This window comes from Urocitellus parryii, chromosome 1 (assembly GCF_045843805.1).
Source record: "Urocitellus parryii isolate mUroPar1 chromosome 1, mUroPar1.hap1, whole genome shotgun sequence".
Classification (NCBI taxonomy): Eukaryota; Metazoa; Chordata; class Mammalia; order Rodentia; family Sciuridae; genus Urocitellus; species Urocitellus parryii.
In genome coordinates this window covers 124,873,818-124,900,069 of record NC_135531.1, presented here as the reverse complement: position 1 = coordinate 124,900,069, position 26,252 = coordinate 124,873,818, and the positions used below count along the sequence as shown (strand labels likewise).

General features: G+C 41.9%; 1 protein-coding gene across 3 annotated transcripts in view; it reads right to left on the bottom strand.

Annotated features, from left to right (window-relative positions):
• The window catches only part of Spock1 (SPARC (osteonectin), cwcv and kazal like domains proteoglycan 1), a 504,789-nt gene that overhangs the window by 204,175 nt on the left and 274,362 nt on the right, over positions 1–26,252 (bottom strand). The window lies entirely within an intron of this gene.

Below are 26,252 nucleotides of genomic sequence, written 5' to 3'. Positions count from 1 at the left end.
TAACTTCCCTGCATCACCCACCCCACCCCCACTTTTTTGCCATCCTCTTTAAACAAACCACACCATCTCACACTCACTGGTGTTCAGGGAAGACTTGCTCTATGACAAAAACCTGTTACAGAGGACCCCAAGACATGGCATGTATCTTGAGGCTAAGCTGAGAAGTCTGATATACTTGGATTTTGAACATACAAATTTTTGTTTGAAAAAAATGCTCACTTCTAATGGTGATTTGAAACATTTGCATCCATCACAAATTTCTTTTTCAAAGAAGCAAAATATGGCCTAAAATATCAATAGGTCAATCATACCCTTTCATCATCCAGACAGCACCAATAGCCTATCAGGTGGAATGAACTTGAAGTTACTTTCCATTATAGAAAATGGGTTTCTATGAGCCACACACACCACTGACCTCACTTCTGTGGACAAGGTCATTGGAGATATTGATGAGTGGAAGGCAATTTGGAGAAAACGGTGCTTAAAGCCCATGAGTCTTAAAACTGAGGTGTCTGGTTCCACAAAAATTCCCAATGTCTGCATGCCAGGTCTGCATTCCAACAAACTCACCAACTGTCCTTAGAGATATATGAAAATGATGACCAAAAAGTAAGCAGCATTAAAAGCAAGTCAAAGAAACTCCTTCCTGGGTCTTTATGCTGTGTATAGAGATTGAGGGGAGTGAGACGCATGGGAGAGCTAGGCACAGGTAGAAACCTGGAAATGGAGCATTGACTGGTCCTCTAGACACAAATTCAGGGCAGCAGGGTCCAGTATTATCTATCAGAGCATCCACTGCCAGGTGGGAACAGGGGAGCTATGAAGCTAGCATAAGTTAAAAGGGTCCCTCCCACTCCCAGGGCTTCCCTCATTCCCAAGATTGGCCTGTGTTTTCATCCTGTGTGGTCACTGGCTTGGACACTGCACACAAGGCAATCCTTCTATGCAAGCCACTAAAGAGCTAAAAGCAAAGAAGAATCATGCATTGATTTACACTTTGAAAAGATGACTCAAAATCCATCTTCAAAGGATAGACAAATGAATTGTGTACACATTAGTCCAGAAGTTAATGTGGATGAGCTAGCAATACATGGATCAACATGAAAAAATCCTCAAAAATATTTCAAGAAACAAAACATAATGTGATAGCATTTATGTGAGGTTTGATACATGTAAAATAAGAGTCTGTATATATGCTTACAGAGACATATGTACATAATAAAAACATAAGTGTGGGCATGGCCAGATTCAGGACTGTAGTTTCCACTGAGGAAAAAGAAGAAAATGAGATCTGGGAAGGGCAGAAGGGCATATTGGGTCATCATTTATAAGTCCATGATGTTCTGTTTCTTTAAATAAAAGCCCTAAAGCTAATATGACTGTGTAAAAACTGATAGGTGGACACAGAGATGATTTGAAAAAGCTGAGTTATAAAGGACAAAGTATCACTCTGAATGGTTATATGGCAAACGGACTGGAGGGGAGGGGACAAGACTGGAAGCAACTGGACTGATAAGACAGTTTCTGCAATAGTCCAGACAATGGAGAAGAGAAGTGGACAGAATCTGTACAGGTCTTAGAAAGGACCCGAAGCCTTGGATGTTGATGGGATATCAGGAGGAGGTGGAAGTGGATGGAAGGGGAGGAGGCATTTTGACATTCCATTTTCTGGTTACTGTACCTGAGTGGTGGAGGCCCTTGAATAGGCAGAAGGCAGTGGCCACTCCAGGGATAGTTTCAGAACGAACCATTCCCAGAACTGTTTTCTAGCAAATGAAATGAGACACAAACACCTCCCAGACCCATAATGGGCTGTCACCAACAAATGCGGAGAGAATTCTTTTAGAAGGATGTTGGGTACCCGCTTTAGATGAAATAACCCAATTAAAGAAGGAAAATGGAAAGGATAGAACTGAAGCTCCCAAATAGTAAGGCAGCCAGAGCTTAATTCTGCCCTCAAACCTTTGAGTTCAACCAGCAGAGAAAAATGGGAGGTCTGGATGGTGTCCATGAATACTTGATAGCTCAATATAGCTTTCGGGGTGCAGATGACGATGAAATATGAACAGCGCCTGGCTGCCCCTGAGAAGTTACATTAGTGGTAATAACACAGAGGGCTATAGGTACAGGGCCCTGTTAATTTATTTCCCCTTTAAGGATATGTTAGGAAAGGCAGATTTAATAGTGTGGAAATCAGAATGGGTGAGAGTTGACACAGCAATCATACAGATAACCTATTAGGCAATTCCAGCCCCCTCACCAGTGGTCCTAAGTCTGCTCTCCTCCCCTGTAGGCAGGACTGAGCCCTTCTGAACAGCTCCCTCCCTTCCCTGCAAAATGCATACCCCACTCTCTTGGGTAGGGCAGGAAAGCATTTCATTGCTCATCTAATTTATAGGTGCTCAGGGTCTTGGTTTTCAGTGCACCCACTATGCCAATGGGCCTGTTTCAGAGGAGCAGTCCCATAAGGTGTGAATCTGGGCCACTCCATACAGTATCACCATAGATGGAAAAAAGACACCAGAGCAGAAGCTTCCCTTGCTTGATGCTTTGCAGATTCAACAGCCCTTTTCTCCTCACTGAAAAAAAGTAGCAGCTTCAAGGCTGTTAATGAGGTATTTAGTATGGACCAACTTGCCAGGGTGTTAGCTAGAAGGAGGTAATAGAGTGATCCTGGCCAAGGCCACATCTTGTGTAAGACCCAGGACAATGTGAATCTGCTGCCTGCGAGGGGACCTGCGGCAACTCTTCAGGGAGGGGCAGGTGAGAAGTGCAGAGAGCTGAGAGTGGAAGGGTCCATGAGAGCACTGGGCTTTACTTTCCCTGGACCCAGCTCTGGGCCACCCTATTCTGGGCAGTTAGAGAGATGAGCCAAATTTTCCTCACTTTCTCCCAAGACAAGACCTTGGCTCCTTACACCAGGCCCTTTGTGATTCCCCTCCAGGAGGTCAGCTCTTACCAAGGGATCATCCCTCCTCTACAGTCCTTCCCAGGCCCAGAAAAGAACCAGGATTTGACCAGAGATCCTATCTGCTCTTTCCATAAATAGCATCTCCCCATCTCTCTGGGAAGCAGTTATTCTTTCCGTTTCTGATCAGAACCATCAGATAGAGAATGTTACCACCATGCACAGCACTACAAGAAAACCTGGTCCTGTCTGAGGAGGTGACAGGTTAAACACAATGGGAGCAGCCATAGGCTCTCCCGATTTCATTCAGACTCTTATATCTAACATGAAAACAAGGAAGACAGAACAGCCAGGTACCATTCTGTGATTGAATCCACCATGGAGCAAAGTGGTCATCCATCATTTCTTTTGTTTTCTTCCACTCTAACCATGTAAAATGACCCTCTTAAACCAAAGTAAATAAACTGCTTTAGCCTGTCCTTTAAATGCCCCTTTACTAAAAGCACAGCTACCACATGTGCCCCCGCCTGAGGTTTCCAATATCCCCTTCTGAGGTTATAGATTTTTTTTCCAATTTAAAGGATATTCTGCCTTCAGAGGTTTGGGTTCCAAGGAAGACTCTGTCTCAGATACTCCCTTGCCAACTCTCCCCGATATAGGAAATGGGCAATTTACCCGATTTTTATAGATATGTAAAAATGGTTACTTTACAGGATTGTGTTCTTACCTCGTGTTAAATTTCTAAAAAGACATCTTAATGAAGTAGAGATGGCTGTGAAATTAGCTCTGAGACCCAGCCCTAATGTCACTGTCATTCTGACCAGGCAGAAGAAGACATGGAGCTGAAGCAGTAGATAAAGGATGAGGACTGGGCTGGACAGACACCTTATTTGGACACAGGCTTGAGTAGGTCACCCTTGAGCTTAGACTGCCATCAGTAGGCATGTCATGCCCTGAGTCTGCCCACAGTTCCAGAGAGTACATGACTGGTCAGCAGCACCAAGGTTTATAGCCCTCCAGAGATGACTGGTATAAGCTCATCCAAGTCAAGAGAGCCTATGTCAACCCTCCAGGTGGCAACAGATACACAGAATCTTGTGCACCTCCCAGGCTCCCAGAAGTGTCTTAGAGCTATAATCACAAACAAAGTGCAACTCCTAAAGTAACTAAGATGTCACACTTGGGGAGGTGGCAAATGAGGAGGAGAGATAATAGCTCTTTCAGGCCTTCTGAGTGCCCTTGAGTCAACCACAGTAATGTTTACTAGGTGCCCCCGGACAACACTATGTGCTGTGGAGGATACTAAAAAATTGGAGACTTGGAAACTCCTTCCCCACCCATTAGCTCATCAATTATGACCTCAGGCCTTCCTACACCTCTCTGTGGAGTCCATCCCCCTGCCAGCACCTCTAGCACCATCTTTTCCTAGGCAAACCTAAGACTGGCTAAGACAATCTCCTGCTGCAGTCCCCAAATCCCAGCCCTCCCTCTCCAACCCATCCTCCACATTTCAACTAGGAAGAGCTTTTTAAAAGAAAATGTTGTCACCTAACCCTCCACACCCACCCATAAAGCAAGCTTTCAGTGGGTTCCTCCCACTGCTAGAATGACATACTCTAGACTAGGATGAGGGACTGTATGCAGCTCCATGTGGTCTGGCCTCACCTGTTCTCTCCACCTCACCTCCAAGCAGGCATCCCAGTGCTCTCTGCGCTGTGGCTCTCATTCAAATGCTCCTACCCTACTGCCTTAGGCCACAGGGATTTACACACACTTTTTCCTCCAGTTACAATGTACTTTCTCTTCTGCCTGATCTGTGCCTCTCAGCTTGAATGCCACCTCCTCAGGGAAGCCTTTTCTGGCCACTTCTAACTGTCAAATCTTCCTTTTTAAAACTTCTGCAGCATTGTAGTCCTCTTCTTGGTACATATCACTGTTTAAAACTTCCATGTGATCATGTGGTCAATTAATTAATATATCTCTCTCCTAAACTATAAGTTTCAAGAGAGCAAGAACCATGCTAGTTTTCATGGATGTATGGCCAGCATCAGCAGGATTCCCAGCACACAATATTAACTTAGTAAATATTTGTTCAAAGAATCCTGGCATGGAGGGGCTTGCAAAGGTAATCTAGTTCATGAGATGATCCACATCTAATTTCAAGAAAATTGACCACCAGCATTGAAAATATCATAGTCATCCCGAAGAATTGGAGAAAACCAAGCCATGATGATGACGAAAGCTCCCTGTGACCTGAAGAGAACAAATCAGGCAGAGTATCCACCAGAGGCCACTGTCACCTTAATCCTCCTCAAATGATCAGGCTCTTAAGCCCTTTGAACACTGTGGGAAACTCAGTGATTCTGAGAAGTCTCTCCAATTGGACAACCAAAACCTATTCTGGACCTTGTATATCCAGGAGGTCTAGAACCCTCTTGCATGAGTAAAAACTGTCTGTCTTGAGTAACTGCAGGTGCCTGTTTGGTTTTGCTCCACTGAAAAGACATGGCTCAGAAGACATGTCTCAGAAAGATCATGGTCCTCTGCAGGGAGAAGTCTGAGGGCACCTGCTTGGAAAGGAAGCACAGCTATGAATCCCAACCCCACCATGCAATGGCTACATGATCACAGAGAAGTTGCTGTGCCACTCTGGGTCAGTTTCCTCATGCATGAAATCAAGATAGGAATCTTAATATCTATGTTCAAAAGATTGCTGTGAGGATTAAATAAGATAATGTGTGTGGTATGCCTGCAATGGTGCAGATATTCAAATTTCAGTTTCCATCAAAAGAATTCCTACTTCATAGGACTTCTCTATGTATTCTTTTAAATTTTTTACTTTACTTTTCAATGATTATCATAATACATTTTTATTGAGAAGCATGTGGAACAAGAGATGAGAACACATTAAGTGAGTTCAAATCCAGCTTCGTTTCCTAATAGTTGTTCAAACTTTAGCAAATTATTTAACTCTCAGAATTTGGTCTTTAAATCTATAAAATGGGGATGATGGTATTTCTCAATTTATAGCCTGGTTGTGGAACATGAATTAGAGAAACTATATAAAGCTCTTGATACAATGTCTAACATAATGTAAGGACTCAGCAAACTTTATTAAAATCCTTATCTTTGTTGTAAAGAAAAGTATAAAAAGAAGAAAGGTAAAATAATTTGTAATACCTCACCCACACATAAACATTTTAGAATGCTTTTCCTTATATTCACATCAATATTTTCTTTCACAAAATTGGGGTCATGCAATATAAATTTTGTCATATCTTGACTTTTGCATTTTTCTTACTTCACTGTTATTAAAAAAGCACCATGTAAATGTTTCCATACTACTACATTATATGGTAGTTCCATAATTAATCCATCACAATAGTTCATCACTACTTTTTTACTAAATGTTGATTTTATAAATAATGCTGCAATAAATGTATTTCTGATATGTCCTTGTCCTAATTTCAAGCTATTTCTTTAGAACAGACTCTTAAAAGATGAACTACATTTAGCAGAACACATGGATTTTTAAAAATTCTCAATAAGTGGCAAATGCTTTCCAGAATTTAAACTTCTATGGTGTCTTAGCACATTTCCTACCATATTGAGGGGCTGGATATTCAGCTGTCAAAAGGAGAAAGGATAGTAAATATCATCTTATTACAAAATATTGGCTAATAATTGAGGTGCTCCAGAATCTAGTGGACAGATTTCCATCGTGAGAAGTTCGGCTCTGAGAGCTCCATTTCCCCGCACGGAGGGTCGCATAGCCTGACAGGCGATCGCCCGGAGGCTGGAGTCTGTGGCGCGCGCCGGGGAGCGGCAGGGTGCCGGAGCGGGGGAACAGCGATACGGATCCGGGGGGGCTCCCGCCAGTGGTACATCGGAGCCCTTAGCGCTGAGTTCCGGCTTTGAAACAGAGGAGAGAAGAGGCCCAGTTTGGCTCCAGACACCGGTCGGACCACAGTGGAGAACAGCAGCCGCCATTTCGGAGAGATGATGTAATCATCCCCGTGTTCTACTGATCTCAGCCCATTCAACTACGAACAGGTGATATCAGGCTGGTATTTGCCTGCGTCTAGCAGACAGATTTTCTGCTCAGGCTCAGGGCGGGGGTTCTTGTGGAGAATACTCCTAGAGGCTCGTGCCTGGCAAGGCGTGCGCCGGGCACTGAGCAGCTGGATTCGGGTTCCCGGGGCTAACCTGGCCCAGGTCTGAGGAAACTGCGGAGACTGCCGGCGGAGGCCAGCTCCAAGTGGAGCGTGCGCTGAGCTTGGGGCGACTGGGTTCTAACTCCTGGAACAGTTTTGGCCTGGGGCTGGGGAACCCGTGGGGGTCGCTCCTTGGAGCCAGCTCCCAGCGGAGAGTGTATCAGATCGGAGAGGCGGGGTTCCGGCTACCTAAGCTGCTTTGGCCCAAGGCTAGGGAACCGGCGGTGACTGCTTCTCAATCAGGGTCCGGCGGGGTGTTGTAGGGACAGAGTGGATCTTCCTCCTGCGCCCAGAGCAGGCCAAGTGACCCGCCGGCGTGGTGCCATGACACCCCAAACGCAGCTGGGGCTGAAGAGAGCAGCCGCCCACGCCTAGAATAGGACCAGCGATTCCGCGGCGCAGTAGCCAAGTAACCTCATTTGGAGTAGGGGCTGTGCGGAGCTGCCATCCGAGCAAGCAGGGCAGGCAGACCTGCCGCCAACTGGCAAGACAGGCCAGGTAGCTTGCCAGCGGGGTGGACACGTAACACCGAGGCAGTCGCGTCACACTGGTTGGAGTGGGGGTGGAGCAGGGTCGCCGCCCGGGTCCGGAGGGGGCTCAGCGACCCGTTGGAGAGGTAGTTAGGTACCCCCATTGGGAGTGGGGGCTGTGCAGAACTGCGACCCACCGACCTAGAGGTCTGCCAGCGCGGTAGACTCGTCACACCAATTGGAGCAGGGGTCCAGCTGAGCCGCCACCCACATCCAGATCAGGACCAACGATCCCAGGGCGTGGTAGCTACCTTACCACAATTGGAGTGGGGGCAGAGCAAAGCCACCAACCGTGCCCGCAGCGGGGGCAGACCTGCGACCGATCAGCGGGGTAGACAGACCACCATAATTAGAGGAGGAGCACAGCCAATACCCACCCTGCAAGGGAGACTTCCCAACTATACAAGAGCAACATAAATAAATAGGGGGTAAATTTCAAAAACGCAACAGTGGCACCAAGCAGAAAGAAACGTCAGCAGTATGAAAAGACAAGGAAAGAAAGGACCACAAGCAATGCAGGTCAACTCAACTTTAGAGGAGGTAATAGCTGCAACAGATGGAATGTCAGATAAAGGCATCAGGATTTATATGCTTCAGATGATCTGGAGTCTCAAGGAAGACATGAGACAGCAAAATCAGACAATGAAAGATCACATTGACAAACAAATCCAGGAAGTAAAAGATCAATTTCACAGGGAGATAGAGGTAATAAAAAACAAATAGAAATTCTAGAAATGCAGGAAGCTATAAACCAACTTAAAAACTCAATTGAGAATACTACCAGCAGAGTAGATCACTTAGAAGAGAGAACATCAGACAATGAAGACAAAGTATTTCAACTGGAAAAGAACATAGACAGCTCAGCAAGTCTGCTAAGAAACCATGAGCAGAACATCCAAAAATTATGGGATAATATCAAAAGACCAAATTTAAGAGTCATTGGGATACAGGAAGGCACAGAGCTCCAAACCAAAGGAATAAAAAGTCTTTTCAGTGAAATAATACGAGAAAACTTCCCAGACTTGAAGAATGAGACAGAATCCCAAATCCTAGAAGCCTACAGGACGCCGAATGTGCAAAATCTTAAGAGATCCACACCTAGACACATTATAATGAAAATGTCCAACATACAGAATAAGGAGAGAATTTTAAAAGCTGCAAGAGAAAGAAAGCAGATTACATTTAGGGGTAAACCAGGATAACAGCTGATCTCTCAACACAGACTCTGAGAGCTAGAAGATCCTGGAATAACATATTTCAAACACTGAAAGAAAATGGGTTCCAACCAAGAATTGTGTATCCGGCGAAATTAAGCTTCAGATTAGAAGATGAAATTAAAACCTTCCACGATAAACAAAAGTTAAAAGAATTCGCAGCTAGAAAACCATCTCTTCAAAAAATCCTTGGCAAAACATTACAGGAAGAGGAAATGGAAAATAACATTGAAAACCAACAATGGGTGGTAGGACAGTAAAGGGGGGAAAGTAGTCAAAGAGGATAACAAATCAGGTTTAGTAACATCAATAAACAAATATGGATAGAAGAACAAACCATATCTCAATAATAACCCTAAATGTTAATGGCTTAAACTCACCAATTAAGAGACACAGGCTAGTAGAATGGATCAAAAAACAAGACCCAACAATATGCTGTCTACAGGAGACGCATTTGATAGGAAAAGATATACATAGACTGAAGGTGAAAGGTTGGGAAAAATCATATCACTCATATGGACCGCGGAAACAAGCAGGAGTGTCCATACTCATATCTAATAAAATAGATTTCAAGCCAAAGCTAATCAAAAGGGATATAGAAGGACACTTCATACTGCTCAAGGGAACCATACACCAACAAGACATAACAATCATAAATATATATGCCCCAAATAATGGTGCAGCTGTGTTCATCAAGCAAACTCTTCTCAAGTTCAAGAGTCTAATAGACCACCATACAATAATCATGGGAGACTTCAACACACCTCTCTCACCACTGGGCAGATCTTCCAAACAAAAGTTAAATAAGGAAACTATAGAACTCAATAACACAATTAACAACCTAGACTTAATTGACATATATAGACTATACCACCCAACATCAAGTAGCTACACTTTTTTCTCAGCAGCACATGGAACCTTCTCAAAAATAGACCATATACTATGTCACAGGGCAACTCTTAGACAATACAAAGGGGTAGAGATAATACCATGCATCTTATCTGATCATAATGGAATGAAACTGAAAATCAATGATAAAAGAAGAAAGGAAAAATCAAGCATCACCTGGAGAATGAACAATAGGTTGCTGAGTGATCAATGGGTTTTAGAAGACATCAAGGAGGAAATTAAAAAATTCCTAGAGTTAAATGAAAACACAGACACAACATATCGGAATCTATGGGACACATTGAAAGCAGTTCTAAGAGGAAAATTCATTGCTTGGAGTTCATTCCTCAAAAAAAGAAAAAACCAACAAATAAATGATCTCATACTTCATCTCAAAATCCTAGAAAAAGAAGAGCAAAACAACAGCAAAAGAAGTAGAAGGCAAGAAATAATTAAAATCAGAGCTGAAATTAATGAAATTGAAACAAAAGAAACAATTGAAAAAATTGACAAAACTAAAAGCTGGTTCTTTGAAAAAATAAATAAAATTGACAGACCCTTAGCCATGCTAACGAAGAGAAGAAGAGAGAGAACCCAAATTACTAGCATACGGGATGAAAAAGGCAATATCACAACAGACACTTCAGAAATACAGAAGATAATCAGAAATTACTTTGAATCCTTATACTCCAATAAAATAGAAGATAGTGAAGGCATAGATAAATTCCTTGAGTCCTATGATCTGCCCAGATTGAGCCAGGAGGATATAGACAACCTAAACAGACCAATAACAATAGAGGAAATAGAAGAAACCATCAAAAGACTACCAACTAAGAAAAGCCCAGGACCGGATGGGTATACAGCAGAGTTTTACAAAACCTTTAAAGAGGAACTAACACCAATACTTTTCAAGCTATTTCAGGAAATAGAAAAAGAGGGAGAACTTCCAAATTCATTCTACGAGGCCAACATCACCCTGATTCCGAAACCAGACAAAGACACTTCAAAGAAGGAAAACTACAGACCAATATCTCTAATGAACCTTGACGCAAAAATCCTCAATAAAATTCTGGCGAATCGGATTCAAATACATATCAAAAAAATTATACATCATGATCAAGTAGGATTCATCCCTGGGATGCAAGGCTGGTTTAATATACGGAAATCAATAAATGTTATTCACCACATCAATAGACTTAAAAATAAGAACCATATGATCATCTCAATAGATGCAGAAAAAGCATTCGACAAAGTACAGCATCCCTTTATGTTCAAAACGCTAGAAAAATTAGGGATAACAGGATCATACCTCAACATTGTAAAAGCAATCTATGATAAGCCACAGGCCAGCATCATTCTGAATGGAGAAAAATTGAAGGCATTCCCTCTAAGATCTGGTACAAGACAGGGATGCCCTCTCTCACCACTTCTGTTCAACATAGTCCTCGAAACACTGGCTAGAGCAATTTGACAGACAAAAGAAATTAAAGGCATAAAAATAGGAAAAGAAGAACTTAAATTATCACTATTTGCAGATGATATGATTCTATACCTAGCAGACCCAAAAGGGTCTACAAAGAAGCTATTAGAGCTAATAAATGAATTCAGCAAAGTGGCAGGATATAAGATCAACACGCATAAATCAAAGGCATTCCTGTATATCAGCGACAAATCCTCTGAAACGGAAATGAGGACAACTACTCCATTCACAATATCCCCCAAAAAAATAAAATACTTGGGAATCAACCTAACAAAAGAGGTGAAAGATTTATACAATGAAAATTACAGAACCCTAAAGAAAGACATAGAAGAAGACCTTAGAAGATGGAAAAATATACCCTGCTCATGGATAGGCAGAACTAACATCATCAAAATGGCGATATTACCAAAAGTTCTCTATAAGTTCAATGCAATGCCAATCAAAATCCCAACAGCATATCTTGTAGAAATAGATAAAAGAATCATGAAATTCATATGGAATAATAAAAGACCCAGAATAGCAAAAACAATACTAAGCAGGAAGTGTGAATCAGGCGGTATAGCGATACCAGACTTCAAACTATACTACAGAGCAATAGTAACAAAAACAGCATGGTACTGGTACCAAAACAGGCGGGTGGACCAATGGTACAGAATAGAGGACACAGTAACCAATCCACAAAACTACAACTATCTTATATTTGATAAAGGGGCTAAAAGCATGCAATGGAGGAAGGATAGCATCTTCAACAAATGGTGCTGGGAAAACTGGAAATCCATTTGCACCAAAATGAATCTGAATCCCTATCTCTCGCCGTGCACAAAAGTTAACTCAAAATGGATCAAGGAGCTTGATATTAAATCAGAGACACGGCATCTGATAGAAGAAAAAGTTGGTTATGATCTACACGCTGTGGGATCGGGCTCCAAATTCCTCAATAGGACACCCATAGCGCTAGAGTTAACAAATAGAATCAACAAATGGGACTTACTCAAACTAAAAAGTTTTTTCTCAGCAAAAGAAACAATAAGAGAGATAAACAGGGAGCCTACATCCTGGGAACAAATCTTTACTCCACACACTTCAGATAGAGCCCTAATAACCAGAATATACAAAGAACTCAAAAAATTAGACAATAAGATAACAAATAACCCAATCAATAAATGGGCCAAGGACCTGAACAGACACTTCTCAGAGGAGGACATACAATCAATCAACAAGTACATGAAAAAATGCTCACCATCGCTAGCAGTCAGAGAAATGCAAATCAAAACTACCCTAAGATACCATCTCACTCCAGTAAGACTGGCAGCCATTAGGAAGTCAAACAACAATAAGTGCTGGAGAGGATGCGGGGAAAAGGGCACTCTTGTTCATTGCTGGTGGGACTGCAAATTGGTGCAGCCAATTTGGAAAGCAGTATGGAGATTTGTCGGAAAGCTGGGAATGGAACCACCATTTGACCCAGCTATTCCCCTTCTCGGTCTATTCCCTAAAGCCCTAACAAGAGCATGCTACAGGGACACTGCTACATGGATGTTCATAGCAGCTCAATTCACGATAGCAAGACTGTGGAACCAGCCTAGATGCCCTTCAATAGATGAATGGATAAAAAAAATGTGGCATTTATATACAATGGAGTATTATTCTGCATTAAAAAATGACAAAATCATAGAATTTGGAGGGAAATGGATGGCATTAGAGCAGATTATGCTAAGTGAAGCTAGTCAATCTTTAAAAAACAAATACCAAATGACTCCTTTGATATAAGGGGAGTTAACAAGGACAGGGTAGGGACGAAGAGCTTGAGAAGAATATTTACATTAAACAGGGATGAGAGGTGGGAGGGAAAGGGAGTGAGAAGGGAAATTGCATGGAAATGGAAGGCGATCCTCAGGGTTATACAAAATGTCATATAAGAGGAAAGGAGGGGTAAGACAAGATAATACAAATGGAAGAAATGATTTACAGTAAAAGGGGTAGAGAGAGAAAAGGGGAGGGGAGGGGAGGGGAGGGGAGGGGGGATAGTAGAGAATAGGACAGACAGCAGAATACATCAGACACTAGAAAGGCAATATGTCAATCAATGGAAGGGTAACTGATGTGATACAGCAATTTGTATACGGGGTAAAAGTGGGAGTTCATAATCCACTTGAATTAAACCGTGTAATATGATGTATTAAGAACTATGTAATGTTATGAACGACCAATAAAAAAAAAAAAAAGAATAGACTGTTTAACCAGAACAGTTCAGGGAAAAAAAAGAACATCAAAAAAAAAACAAACAAACAAAAAAAAAATATTGGCTAATAATAGAACAATTGCATTTTGTTTCATTTTACATTTCTCTGAATATAAATGAAGTTGAACATTTTTTCTTATTGTCTATATTTTGTCTAGGATTTCTTTTTTTGCCAATGTCTTTACCAAAGTTTTAAGCACTTTAATGATTTGTAAATGCTTTTTATGTAGTAAGACTATCATCTCTTTGATTTACTTGTGGAGATATTTTTTTTAATTTGCTTTGTATTTTCTTTTGTTTCATTTTGACAGATAATGTTTAATTTTAGTGTAGCCAATGACCAACTTTTAAGACCTACGATTTTTATGGTAGGTGAAAATTCAACCTCATCTTCTTATTTTGTATACGTAACTCCTCTAGATACTCAGTAATTAGATAGATGCATTTTGCTGGTTGGCATGAAATGACTATCTACCTGAAAGCATTTGCAGTCTCCCAGCACCATCTGTAGAGTGATATGTGTGTATGTGTGTGTGTGTGTGTGTGTGTGTGAGTGTGTGTATGTGTGTGTATGATGCTGCAATAACCATATGCCACAGACCTACCAACAATCATCAGAGTTCATTTCTGCCTTGTTTTAGCCCATTGTTTTAACTGCTGATTCCTTTCATCATTCACACTGAGCTTTTATGGGAAAAAAACTCACCTCCTCAGAAATCAAGGCAGCAGATCCTGGCACACTGTGATCCAGAAGAACACAGGGTGCTTTTCCCTTCCTGTATATGATGGTGTCCTGCCACAGAGCCAACCTGCACATGAATGCAAAGCCCCTGTGCTGCAGAGGAACAGGGTGCCATTTTGACACATGTCTCTGGTGTCATTTACACCATGCAGGCTAGCAATCACCCTCCTCACCTCTTGGATTCTCTTTCACACTGAAGTCTGGTTTTGTTCTCTGCATATATCACCTAGAGTCCAGGTGGGTTAGAAAAGAGCCTCCTGGACTGCATGAGTCACCGCACAACCAGTTTGTTGAGCAAAATGTTAGCCAGGGTAGCTGGTTCTCAGCTATTGGTGAAACATCTTTAGCTCTCAATCTCTGCTTCACCAGACTATCAGCTACATTTAATCCAATTGATCTCTACCTTCTCCTTGAACTATTTCTTTATGTGGCTTCCAGGACTCCACATACCCTGATTTTCCTCCTCACTTCAAGCAGTTCCCTCTCAGCCTCTACTATTACTGCTTCCTCATTTTCCCAACTTCTGAACATCATAGACCCTCGTTCCTAGACATCAGCCCTCTCTATGCTTTTCTGCCCACCCTCATTCCCAAGGTGACTGCACCCAGTGTCACAGTTCTAAACACCAACTACAGACGGATGACTTCCAAATGTTTACAGGCTCAACTCAGTCTCTCCCCAGAGAGTCAGACTGATATTTTCAACCATCAACATCTGAACCTTCAACACATCCTGAAATGGACTCCAGGATCTATACCTGCTACTAAACCACCCATCTGAGTCCATTGGTAAACCCACTGTAGCCCCCACTCCCAGCAACCTGGGCTCCACCCCCAGAACCCAGGCCTGCGCTGGAGCAAGTCACCTGAGCTTTCCCCTGCACTTCCTTCACTTGCCCACACCACCCTTTATTCTCAACCCAGTAGGCAATGATCTCACTTTTAGCCCATTCACGGTTAAAGTCCTTACTATGTGGCTATGGCCTATGGACTCTCTTACTGCCTGAAACACTCCCTACTGCTCACCTTCCCAGACATTCCAGTGACTCCTGCAACATGCCAGACACGGGCCCACCTTCAGTCTCTGTTCCTGCTAACCCTCTAACCAGGGGTCCTTTTATTTGGTTCCCCTTTGCATCTGGTCTTTGCTCACTGTGACCTTCTCAGTAAGACCTTCCCAGATCTGATCTAAAACGTCAACCTCTTCCCAATGAATACAAAATAGAATGTCAAATCCCCACTTCAGATCCACCTCTCCTGCCTTGCTTTTCCTCCTTGACCATTTTACTAATAATCTCCACATTTTACTTTTCCTTTTAAGCTTGACTGTTGATCCCCTTCTCCACAGAATCTAAGCCCTACAAAGGCAGCATATTCTCTGCTAGTTGTTGGACCTATAGTGCTAGTACAGTGCTTGGCATGCAGTAGGTACTTACTAGTCAGTGAATCCATGAGTAAACATATGGATAAAGGAACCTCTCATACAAGGAAATGGAAGCTTAGAGAACTATAAAACCTCCCCAAGGATTGAATTTGAACTCAGAATTGATTCTCTACCAAGGTCTCTGTTTATAATACTGCAAATGTGAATTGAGGCTTTGGGATGGTGGTACTGCCAATAGAAAGTAAATCTATTTAGCAAGTCCCATCCTGTTTTATAATGCAGAGGGAGAGCTGTCCACTGGCATCATCAGAATACACTTTCTTGGCAGGGCTGTGTGGGGGGTGGGCAGCATAAACATCAAAGCAACTATCCTGTTGAGTGGGCTCAGGAAGGGGAAAAGGCATCATCGTCAAGGCAATGCCCAGCACTGAGTGAGATGTGAGGGAAGAGTCTGATTGACAGGCAAGAAGAAGAATTATTTCATCAGAACAAAAGAGACCAGAAGGGCTGGACCAGCAGAGGAGCCTGGTATGTGTCTAGGGGCTCCATGGATGGAGTGATTACAAAACAAAACAGTCCTAATAAGATTACAGCTGATAATGAATCTGCTACAAAACTCTGCAACGGTGTTAGGATTTTAATAAGCATCCCCCAAAGAGCATTCAGTCAATTTCACAAATGCCCATTCTCATCATTAAATTCTAAAGGGGAAGAAGGACCGCTCTACCTAGCTGTTTTTAAATTAATAATGTGCTTCATTCCTGTTATGCCCCTGAAACAAAGCCACTGTAACATTTCAAACTGTTTGGGGGAAAATTTTAATATTCTCCCTGCTAATATAAACAGAACCTTATTAACTAAGTCCCAGAGATGCCACAATTGGGATGTAATCCAGCCCTGGTGCCGATTCCAATGTTTAACTTTTGAAAATACTTCATGTGCATGCTTCATTTGAACAAGTAAGGCGATGCAAACTTTCCCCTAGAAAAATGGAAAGAGTAACCAAATAATTACCTGTACCCCATCGAGAAAGACCACTTAATCCCAAGGAGGATAAACTACAGCAAATGGCACACGCTGTCTCTTCCTGATTTACATAACATCTATTCCCCCTTAACTCTAAAGAACTTTACTGAAAATACAGCCAGCTCTGTTCCACAGAAGGAAAAATGAACAGAGAAAATTCATGTGACTTAAATACAGATTCAAAGTACATCACAGCAGGCCACACAGCCCTCAGCCTAACAGAGGCCCAGATGTGAACTGGTACCTCGGCTCCCAGCCCACTAGTTTCACAGTCTGAGCCTGAACACTCCACTGCACAGGAACATTCAGGCTGCCAAAGAACAATATGTCGCCAATCATCAGGGCAGAGCACGTGCTTCCCATCACTGGATGCAATCATTCCCAAATAATACAGATCCCGTTCTCACAACCCAGCTCCTAATGACAACCACGATGGTGGCAGCTGTGGCGATGATGCTCATGACTTCCCATCCCAACACAGGAAAAGCAACTAACAGAACAGTGAAAAGGCAAAGTGAAAGAAAAAGTAGTTCGTGAAGGCAAGGTTTGTCTACGTTTTCATAAAACTGGACAAAAGACCTATTATATTGACATATGGCTAATACAAATTTAATTTTTAAAAAAATATTCTTATGTTGGAAATAAAGAGAAAGCCAGAAGGCTTCATATAAACCAGAGAAGCCAGACATGCCCAGGAAAAGCTGGTATTCAACTCCTCCCTGAGATTAGATTTTATGCATCCCGATATAGATGTATGCAGGAATATACAGACACAAATGTACATGACATGTCAATTTCTTGGTGTTCCCAGCATGTATCAACGCCTCCAGGAGAACCAAATGAGTAAAAAAATTTGTGTTGACTAGGACTTAGAGGCTTTGAATTCAAAAATCATTTCCTCCGCTTGTAAATGAGTTAGTTAGACATTTGTGGGCTGCAACGTCTCCTTCATTTGAGGAACTTGGGTTCCGAAAAGAAAAATAACAGCAAGGCGTTCTCTTCCTGGAATTAAAAATCAGGTCACAGTAAACTCAAAAATAACTTTGTAAAGGCTAAGGATGGGAATAGAAGAGTTATTCTATAAATAATCCTTAGCATCCATATTCATTGTGAGCCTTTTAGACTTGCTGGACAAGCAGCCTCACAAAAAAAGCTGCCGTGGATCTGAATGCATTGCTTTAAGAACGTCATACATATTCAAGTCCTTGATGTGCTCTAATCAACAAATCCAAGTACTCGACTAATTAAATGTTGATTGCTTGTTGCACAAAGGTGAAAGTCAACCTTCTCAGCTAAGGTTTGAGTTATTCTAAGAAATGATGATAGTTAAGCTTTTTCAAGCCATTTTATACTTAATGAGTACATTACCCTTAATGAAACTTCATTTAGTCTAACGATTACCTTGGTTTAACAAATAACTAGCTGATGTCAGTCTGTCTTCTAAAGCCTTGGATGTGGTAACTGACACTGAGGGCAAGGTTGATCAACTTTGATCACTTTTCTGGGTTTGGACATTAGCAGTCAAAGAATGTTCTGATGCCCCACTCTCCTACCCCCAAATGATGGTTCAGACTCATGGTTGAAGGAAAAGGGACATCTGATCTGATACCTTTACTAAAAAGGTTCATGAGCACTTTGGCTTTGCTGTCCATTTGTGATGAGAACATTTTCCAAAATCAAGGTGACAAGGCAAAGGGCATCAGAATGACTGCCTTGAAGCAAAAAAGGGCAAGGGACATATTTCGGACCTGAGCTTCCTACTGTTAACTCCCCAGGGAAGTCCCATAGCACTGCATCTAATTACTGATGTTCAGTATATGATTTCCTCATCATTACTGCTATTTACACTTTTTTCCCCCTTAGGATGGCATTACCATGTTTACCTGAAGGCTAATGCACACTTTAGCTAAATGAGAAAATCATTTTCTCTCTCTAATCCTCGAGAACGTCGCATATGATGCTGTGTAAATGAATTTAAAGTATCTCACCAAGTCATCAACAGAAGTTATTTACTCTACCCAGCTTACAACTTTTTGATTTATAGGGTGCTTTCTAACGTTGCACATGTAAACAAGAAACTACTTAGATCAGGAGCAATGTCACTCTTGCATAACTGTCTCTCCTTCATAAATTAATCAGGCTGATTGGAGGGACATTGTGAAAAATCCCCGTAAAGTAAGGTGGATTAGTGATTCCTGCCACTTTCAAAGGGGAGGGAAATAGAAACCTTCTGAAATGAAAAGCTGCCAAGATGCAAAGAACTCTGGAGAGTGGGGGAAGAGCTTAGGCTCTGGATTCTGACAGATTTGGATTGAAATCCTATACTAGCCACTTATTTCATGACCTGGGGCTCCTTATTTAACCAATACAAAGCCTTGGTTTTCTCCTCTATAAAATGGAAATGACTACTCTTGATTTGTTATGAGGCATCAATTAACATCATGTCTTCAAAGTCTGGCTAAATATTGGGTGCTAATATTATTTTTAATTACATTCTTCTAGTTCTTAGTGATGTCTAGCCATTGATGCAAGTGTTTACCAATAAACAGATGAGTTTATAAACTTGACTGAATGAAACCTAAAGACCTTTATGCATTCCCATTCTGTATGTGGAGAGAGAACTGTTCTGCCAGAAATGGCTTTGCTCTGATGGAGAAGCATGGCAGCAGATTAATAAGGAGGTGAACACCATCCCGCACCTGGTGGTCAAATTGAGGAGCCATACTTAATTTCACCTCTTTTTTCTTATCCCCTTGTTCAACCCATCATTTGGTATCATAGATTCTGCCTTCAAAACGTGCCTCAAATCATGCCCTCCTCTCTCATACTTCCAAGCCACCATCTGCAACATTGCAACTAGTCTTGTAACAAACGTCTCTATTTCCAAACTTATGGCACTCTCCTTTCCCAACAAATCCAATCTCCATCCAACAGCTATACTTGTCTGCTTAAAACTATTGAATGGTTTTCTACTGCCTTCTGAATAACATCCAAATCCCAAGAAACCTCTGCAGACCCACCCCTGTAATCTCACATCCCACCTCTCCCCCATGACAATACACTCCATGAGTACCCAACTCCATTTTTCAAACATGCTCAGCCTGATGTCACCTCAAGGCCACATACACATGTGCTTCCTCTGCATGAAAGCTAACTCCTCCATCCCCAACCCTTTTCTTCACTGGTCCCCTCTTTATCATCAAGATGCAACCAAAACATTTCCTCCAAAGAAGCCATAATCCCAATGACTCCAGAGAAGATGCTTTACTCCCTATCATACAATCCTATTTGTTTCTTTACAACAATGTTCTCAAGGCAGTGATACTTTTCCTTTTTTTTCCCTTACCCATCTTCTCATTAGACTGTAGACGTCACGAGAGTGATCATAGTCTCTTTTTCATTCACTGCCATGGTGCCTGCACATAGCATAGTATTTGGCACAGTACTTGGTAAGAATGAATTATTAAAATGTTGTCATTGTGCAAAGTGAGATCTGTGGTTTTTTTCTGCATGGTTTCACAATAAAGAGAAAAATCATATGAGTGGAAAGCACGAGGGAGCTGACTGCACATCAGTACAAGGAAGCCATCTTCCTCTCCAAAGAGCTGCCTGCTCTGAGAGTAGTGAGTTTCCCAACCCTGAAAGTGTTAAAGCAGGGATTAGTCAATAGTTCATAGGAAATGATTGATTGGACTACACAGCCTGGCAGGGGGCTTTCACCTCTGTGACTCTGAGAAGAAAAAGGCCCTGCTCTTGGCAGTGATGAATCATCCCAGTGGGGTGGTAGGAGAGGAGACAGCAGGACTATGCACTTGGGATGCAGCAGGTCTCTCAGCTGCCACTGTGATTGCAAGTGTCCCAGTGTCCTCAGATCCTGAAACACAGCTTCCTGGCCTCAGTTCTAGAGAAGATGCTAAAGGCAAAAACAACACTTCTTACTTGTTACAAACAACAAATGATGCTTTACAGAGTATTCGCATGCACTTGGCACAGTTCTAAGCATTCTGTAGGCATTTATTCATCTAGTCTTCACCACACCCCTATGAGAAAGGAATGATCCCTGCCACCATGGATGAATGAGAACGTCAAGACACCAAGGGAGGTCAACACACAATATTCAAGGTCAAATATCCTACAAGTGGCAAAGCCAGGAAGAGCAACCAGGCAGACTGACGGGAAAACACAATGGTAAACCCCACACCATCCAGCAGCCGAGGAACTCAAAGGCAAGAAGATTCAGTATGTACCAATCCTTTGCAATTCATCTAGTAGAATCATTGTTCATTTAAAAAAATCTATTTAATATTCTTGTGGCAAATTTATTCCATAATTAAACCTCCTATTATATATAATTATAATTACCAATAAAAATTAAATATAAAGAAAAAAATCCTTGTGAAGACTACCAGGCTAGGCTAGATTCCCCTAAACCCATAAAAACCTCTAAATCAGAACACTTAGGGTTAGGTTAAAGAAGGGGTTCCTGACAAATCTCTCCCGATTTTCCTATCTCCCCTGCCCTCCCTGAAAGCACAGACCCCAGACCTTCAGCATGATCTGGGAACTCCCTCCAGACCCATGGAGTTTCCTGCACTGGGCCACTGACCATCCATTACCAGGTTCTCCTGCATGTCCCTGCAGGTGCTTTCAAATTGCCTGCCAAATGCAGAAAAAGGCTGGTTGGGAGTCCTTACCATGGAGAAGGCAACAAAGGGAAATTATTTTAGTGAGGTACATAGCAGAATAGGAGAAGACCTGGCTGTGACTTAGTTGGAATCTTGGTCCTATTTATCAGCTAGGGTACATGAAGCAAGAGATTTGTCCCAGTGTGTCTTTGTTTTCTCACCTGTACACCCAACCACTTCTCAGAGCTGTTGTGAGATAAAAGCTAGTATTTAGGAAATGCTAAGATAAACCTACAAATTAAAGTTGCTCTTAATACATTATAACCATCATAATTCACATAGACAGAAAAAAAACTTCTAAGCTAACACATTCATTGAGCATTAACTACATGCCAGGCAATGTTTTATGTAGTATATTTCACTTGCTTTATTGAGTCCTCAGAGGTCCCATAAAGATAGCACAATTATGAACCCTATTTTACAACTGGGGAAACTGAGAACCATATAGATGAAAGAACTGGCCAAAGGCACATGAGGACTAAAGACAGAACCTAGATTTGAACCCAGCCAAGTGATTCCAGAGGCCATATGCTGAACCACAGATTCTACCAGTTGGTCAAGAACATGAGAGAATGACATGTTGGGCCCTGAATAGAAATATATTTAAAAATTAATAGTCCTTTGTCCTCGGTAATGTTGATTTCCTCAGACCCACTCTCAGGTCTCAGGAATCTCCTCTTGTCCGGGTTCTCTGGAATCCATTCTGGGGGATCTGAGTTGCCTATCTGATGAAGCCCTTCCATGCTTACCATGGATCAGTACTGCTGTCACTCTGCCTATGTCACTGGCAGCCCCAGCTGTCTAGAACGAACACCTGCAGGCCTGGAGCAGGCCCACCAGTATGGAACTTGCCAGAGGAGAGACTTTCCAATGGGGGTACTCTAATTTGGAGCCAACATCCCGTGCCAGCATGCTCTTGATTTTGTGTCATGATTAAGGATGGTGTATACCTGATTTATAGATGCATTTACATTTCATGATTCTTTTCAATCTAACATTTTATTTTTTAACTGCCAGGAAAGAGGTACAGGCTTTGGTTGCAGCATTTCATTTAGGGGTGGCCCTGGAATTGTATTTGCTTTAACTAGTTTGGATATGAGATATCCCCTAAAAAGCTCATGTGGTGATGCAGCAATGTTCTGAGGCGAGATGCTCAGAGTATGATAGCTGTAACCTAATTAGTAGATTCATCCACATGGTAGATTAATAATTTGAAAGGATTACTCAGTGGTAACTGCGGGCAGGTGGGGTATGGCTAGAGGAAGTAGGTACTAGGTGTGGGCATGCCTTTGGGGATTATATTCATCCCCTGCTCCTCAGTCTCTGTTTCCTGGATGCCATGGGGCAAATTTCCTCTATTAAGCCCTTTTGCCATGATGTTCTGACTCGTCTCAGGCTCAGAGCAAAAGAATCAGCTGACCATGGATGAAGCCTCAGAAACTGCAAGCCCTCAAATAAACTTTTCCTCCTCTAAGTTGTTCTTGTTAGGTACTTTGGCCACAGTGACAAGAAACTGACTTAACAAACTCCAGATAATAACAGGTCACCTGGGTTCCCCATTCAATCACTGTGGGCCTCCATATCCCTACAGCAGAAGCAGAGACAGGGAGGAGGGGGCTATCCTGCAGTGCAATTCAGGGACAAGAAAGGGGATCTGGAGCTAGCATTTACTGAACACAACAGATGCATTGGTTTCTGTCCTTCGGCTTCCTGGGAATGATGGCAGGTTAAATGATAGAACACATGAGAGGGCTCAGCCAGGGGCCTACTCAGCGTATGTTCTACACATGCTGATCGTGCCTTTGTGATTTACTGTATCTCTTATTTTTTTTATTGTTATGGTTTGGATATGAGGTCTCCCCAAAAAACTGCTATATGAATGCAGGAATATTCAGAGGTAAAATGGTTGGATAAGAAAGCTTTAGCCTCTTCAGTCCATCCTACTTTGAATGGACTACCTGGGTGCTAACTGGAGGCAGGTGTGGCATAGCTGGGGGAGGTGGGTCACTGGGGTGTGCCCTGGAAGGATGCAGCTTCCCTGCAGCCCTCTCCCCTTGTTCTCTCTGCTTCCTGGCTGCCATGATTGGAGCAGCGCTCCTCCACCTTCTGCCATGTCATTCTGGCTCATCTTGGATCCAGAGCAATGCAGTCAACCCACTACAGACTGAACCTCTGAAACCATGAGCCAAAAGAAAAATGTCCTCCTTTAAGTTGTTTTTGTTGGGAGTTTTGACCACAGCATGAAAATGACTAATAAATTGTTATACTCTAAGAATCCAAAATCCCACATGGTTTAAACTCAGAGCACAGTACATTCATTTAAAAGCAAGGAATTTCTGTTTCTAAAATCATTTTTAAAGGAACTAAATACATCATCTCCATCCATAGAGATAAAACCCCTGCCCCACCCATCTACTGTCCTCACATCCACAGAATAGGTGGCCTCACTATGTGCACTCCCCAAGAAACCCCTTCTCCTCTCTCTATCTAAATTTTGCTTGTTTGTTGGTCTCTAGTTATTTTGACTGGCTTAACCTCTCTCCCAACAACAACAACAAAATTTCCCCTATTCATATGGAAGAGGAGGGGAAAAAATGGGACCAGAAATTACAGGATTCTCTTTGGTGGCTGGTGAGGAGGGGCCTCTGTGGATGTGCCCATGTTAAGAACTTTCATCCTATCTCAGTCTTACCAATATGGGTAACCACGTGAACCTGGGGATATTGTCCCCACTCTTTAGATGAGGAGATGATGTCTAAGAGGTTGAAGAAAGGCTGCCCAACTCAGATAGGATGCCGAGTTTTTCCCTCAGAAAGACTGTACCATCCAAAACATCTCTTTTTGTATTTGAAATAAAACTGAACATATTTCAGGTCTCATGAAGTAGAGGGAGGAACACAGGCTGCAGAGTTAGTGTAAAGCCAGTTTCATTCTTTCCTGATGCAGTTGGTCAGCACATCTCCTTTTGACCTCCATTTCCTCATTTGTAAAACCAGAGATAAGAATGCCTAGTTCACAGGAGCATTGTGAGAATTCCAAGAGCATTCTCAGTAAATGTTATTTCCTCCCTTCAACCTGATGAGCCATCTTAAAAAAAAAATCACTATGTGTCCCCCAAAATGTAGCAGCAACAACTTTTTCTTTCAATATCAAATTTCAAATCCCACGCCATGTTAGGAATTACTCATAAAGAGTATTTACTATTTCCTATTTCCAAAGCATATTTTGCATTAGGTAATTCAAAACTATTAAGGCTGCCAAAGCCCTAAACAGCCAGACCGCATCAGAGCCAGCATTGCATGACCTGCACACCATAAATGAATTGCTTCTCGGCATACATTAGATGGGGAGGTAGGTTGATTTTGCTCTGATATGACTCAAACTGATAGAAACACTGTAAATATCCTTCCTAAAGTTGGAAGCAGGCAACATTACCATTGGCAGCAAATGTGAAACCATTTTCATAATAATTTCTGGAGCCAAGAACCTTGAGAGTGGCTTGTGTGACAGATGAGGAGGCACGGGGCTTGATTGAATCAGACTAACCACATATTGCTTGACTGTATTTTGCTTCCATTATGGGTCCCCTGAGAATTCAGTCTCAGTGTCAGTCAAATAGGATACAAAACAAGAACCCAATCTTCAGCCAAAGAATAGCCAGGAAAGCTATACTGTATTAGAAGGTAAAAAATAAATTCATCTAGTCAATTAGTATAAACTTACTGGGGTTAAGTTAAGAAACACATAAAACATTTTATATACAAAAACAAAACCACAGGAAATTCAGGCAAAGATGAACTTTCTCAACCACTCAAGGTAATAAATCCATATTTATGTTCTTGGGCATTAAGACTCTAGGATTTTAGTGCTCTCAATGTTCCACTATAGTCTTTTCAAACTTGTGTATTTGCCAACACAACTAGATTTGCTATTGATTTTTTGTTACAAAGCCAGAAACTGAAAGATTCTGGGACCAAATGTGTGATCGAGATCAGCAATTTTTTCTTTCTTGCATTTCCAATTCTATAAAATTTCAGAGCGACACTTTCACCCTGTTTTACATAGGACAATCGAGGGTAGATGGGAAGATGTTAGTTGTATAATATCAGCTAAGTGAGTGTCAGTTACATTCTGGGTTTGGTCAGCTTCCTCCTTCTTTAAGGATTAGGCATGCACATCCTCCTCCTCTCATACAATAGGCAAAACAAACAGGACCAAGTTTTTTTTTTAATTAATTAATCTCAAAGAAATACTGAAAATGGGATGATCTGAAGAAGAAAGCAGAAAGCTACCTTGCTTTCTTAATACTTCCGAGGTTAGAACTGGGTAAGCTGTTTATCGATAGGACTCTTAAAGTAATATCAGTTCTTAGTCTTTGAAGAATTAAAAATTAACCATGTGTGCTGGTTTGGGAAATGTTTTAGAAATATCAGTTTTGCTTGAGTTGTTTCTTTCCATTCTTTAGAGCCTTCTAGCAACCCTTTTTATTAACTTAAGAAGGTGTCAGAGAAAACACGGGGGCGGGGAGGTATATTTACACAGAATAAAAGATACAGGTCAGATAACCAGTCTGGGACCAGGGGGCATCTGGAGAAGTACAGATGAGACTTTACCAATAAGCCACCACTGTGAGCCCTGGGCTTTCATCTTCTGGATAACCCAGTCACCAGGAGGAGGCAAAAGGGAGCATTCCATTTTATAGCTTTCTTCTTCCAATTTGGTATTTGGATTCCCCCTTTCTTGATTGGTGCCAGTTATGGAAGAGAGATATCTACAGCTAAACTGCCAATAAGTCTGGCCTGAATAAGTGACTGGAGTTTGTGGGCTTAATCCTAAGGTTGCTCATTCCCTAGTACTCTATCCAAAAGTCAGTTAACTGAGACTCTTTAATGAGCCAAGCACTACGGAAACATAGTTCTCCTCATTCTCAACAGAAGGAA